This window comes from Penaeus japonicus, unplaced genomic scaffold, assembly GCF_977035675.1.
Source record: "Penaeus japonicus unplaced genomic scaffold, GWHDUDI00000001_assembly GWHDUDI00000019, whole genome shotgun sequence".
NCBI lineage: Eukaryota > Metazoa > Arthropoda > Malacostraca > Decapoda > Penaeidae > Penaeus > Penaeus japonicus.
Window position 1 is genome coordinate 10,351,933 of NW_028234421.1, and position 3,506 is coordinate 10,355,438.

A 3,506-nucleotide genomic window follows, 5' to 3' on the forward strand; every position below is an offset into this window, starting at 1 on the left:
ATGATCATGTAGATGATTATATCAATTAAAGTGATAATAATTATGATAATATTAATCATTACTAGTAATGGTAATGCTATTGATAAGAAACTTAATAGTAATGATATTAAAAACAACTATGAAATGATAATGAGAAAAAATAAAGATGAAAAAAAAAAAAAATTATGTATGGATAATATCAGTAACCCATATGACAATAATAAAGATGATAACAATACTGATGATAATAACAATGATATTGATGATAAAAATAATAACAGCGCTAATCATTATCATAAAGATAAAGATGGTAGCCTTAATGATTAAAATAATTATAAAGATAAAAATGATAATGACAATGTAATAATAATACTGATAATTATAACAATGGTAATAATAAAATTATGAAATAATAATATTAGTAGTGATAATAAAAATGATTATGATAATGATAGTAATAATGATAATCATCACATCAGTGGTGATGATCATATTGATAATAATAATAGCAATGATGATAAATGATGACAATAGTAGTAATGATAATGATACTGATAATGATGATTATATTTATATTTATAATGATGATAACAATAGTACAATTAAGTGATAATCATAATGAAAATGATATTTATGTTAATAAAGTAATGATGATAATGAATATTACAACGATAGTGATAATAGGTAATGATAATAAAGGTAATGATAATAATGACACTAATAATGGTAAAAATTATATTGGTGATAATAATTACACTATTCATGATAGAATTGTTGATTATATTTTCATAATGATAGTAATAAGGATAATGAAGAAAATCATGTTTCTAACAATAATTGTTATAATAATCATAATGATGATAATGATGTGTATAATAATGATAACAACAAATAAGATGGTAGAGATGATAACAATGATAAAGATGATAGTAATGATGGGATAATAATGATAATGATGAGGATAACCATGATGATAAAAATCATGATAACAACAAAATTGATAATGATAATTAGAGTGAAAATGATGATAGTAATAATGATAATAGTAGTAATGATAATAATGATGATAACAATAAAAATGATTGTGATAATTATAGTAATAAAAAGCGTAATGGTATTGATAAAAGTAATAGTGATAATAATAACAATAATAAGATAACATAACAATAATAATAGTAATGATAATAATGATAGTAATGATGATGAGGATAATGATAATGACAATAATAATAACAATGGTAAAGGTAATGATTATTATGATAATGATAAAAAAAAAAACACTAATGATATATTGGTGCTAAGAATAACGATGATGTTAATATCAATAATGATAGTTATGACAATGATAATAATATTAAGAACAATGATATCAATAATGATGATAACAATAATGATAATGGTAATAATTAGAATTGATGATAAATAAAATAATGATAATGATGATGAAGATAAGAATGACAATACCAAAAATAACTATCATGATTATAATGATACATTTATAATTATGACAATGATATTAACCACATTGATATTCGTAATCGTGAAAATAACGATAATAATCTCAATTGTGATCTCAGGAAGAAAAAGGAATAATGATAAGAATATCAGTATCCTTCCACTCTTTACACCAATCTTTGCCACGTTCTTCCCGAAAGCCCATCCTCCCCCCTCCCTTCTACCTCTTTTTCCTCCTCCTCCTCCTCCATTATACCTCTTTTTCCTCCTCCCCCATCCCCCCTCTTCCCTTCTAACTCTTTCTCCTCCTCCTCCTCCATTCTATTTCTTTTTCCTCCTCCTCCACCCCCCCCCCTCCTCCCTTCTACTTCTTTCTCCTCCTCCCCCATCCCCCCTCTTCCCTTCTACCTCTTTCTCCTCCTCCTCCATCCCCCTCCTCCCTTCTACATCTTTCTCATTCTCCATTCTACCTCTTTCTTCTCCTCCTTCCCCCCTCCTCCCTTCTACCCCTTTCTCCTCCTTCTCCATCCCCCTCCTACAATCTACCTCTTTCTTCTCTCTCTCCATCTTCCTCCTCCCTTCTACCTCTTTCTCCTCCTCTACGCCGCCATCCTGCCTGCTACCTCTTTCACCTCCTCCTCCCACCCCCCCCTTCTCCATTCTACCTCTTTCTTCTCCTCCTCCCTTCTACCCCTTTCTCCTCCTCCTCCATTCCCTCTCCTCCCTTATACCTCTATCTCCTCCTCCTCCATCCCCCATCCCTCTCCTTCTTCCTCTATCCCCCTCCTCCCTTCTACCTCTTTCTCCTTCTCCTCCTCCTCCTCCCCTTCCTTCCTCTCTCCTCTTTCCTCCACCACTACCATCCCTCCTCCTCTATCTTCCTCTACCCTCCCTCCACCCATCCCCATCCCTCTTCCGCCACTCTCCCTCCTCCTCCTCCTCCTCTTCTCTCCCTCCCTCCTCCTTCTCCTCCACCTTCCCCCCCTCCTCCTCCTCCTCCTCCTTCTCCCAACCTCTCCTTGACCCGCAGGCGAAGGGTATCGGAGAGACATCAAAGGAAACTGTCATCTGTAAGTTCTCCGTGTGAATGCCGTGTTATCTTCGCGCTGCATGTCTTATTTTCCGATGAGTGTTGACAGGGTGTTTATTTTCCCATTTTTGTTTCGATTTTGAGATTTTACAGAAATTGGTTTCTTGTTGTTATTTTGTTCTTCTTCTTCTTTGTCCTCTACTGCTGCTACTGTTCATAGTATAAACAATAGCGAAAGTAGTGAAGATGATAATAACGATATCAGCAATGATAATACTGATAACCAAAATGACAATGATAATGATGCAAATGATAAACATTAGGACTTCAAAGATGATGATAATAACAATGGTGATACTGACAATAGTGAGATTATAATACAAATGATAATAAGGATAATGAAAATCATAATGATGATTATGATGATAGTAATAGTAGCAATGGTAATAAAGAAAATGATAATGATGATGACAATAACAATAATAGTAATAATGATGATAATGATAGCAATAATAATGATAATTATAATGATGATAATAATGAGGATCATGATAACAACAATAGCAATGAAGATAATAATAATGACAATGATAATTATGAAAATAATGATAATAATGATAATGGCAATAATAGTAATGATAATGATAGTAAAGATAATATAATCATTATCAATATCTTTATGATTGTTGTTATAGTTATGATAATGATAAAGATGATAATAATCCTTGTCACTGTCACCATCATTATTATTTTTCTTATAACTCTTACTACTTAGTAATTTCAATATTTTGATCATTGGTATTGCTGTCTTTATTATCATAATCATTATTATCATTATCATTACTATTATTATCATTATTATTATTGTTATCACCATCATCGTCATCATCATCTTCATAATATCATCGTCATTGCAGTAAACATTACTATTGTCATCATTATTGTTATAACTAATATCATCATCATTGTTCTTATCATTATGATCATTATCATTATGATTGCTGTTAATACTATTATCATTGTTAACATCTTTATCTTTTTC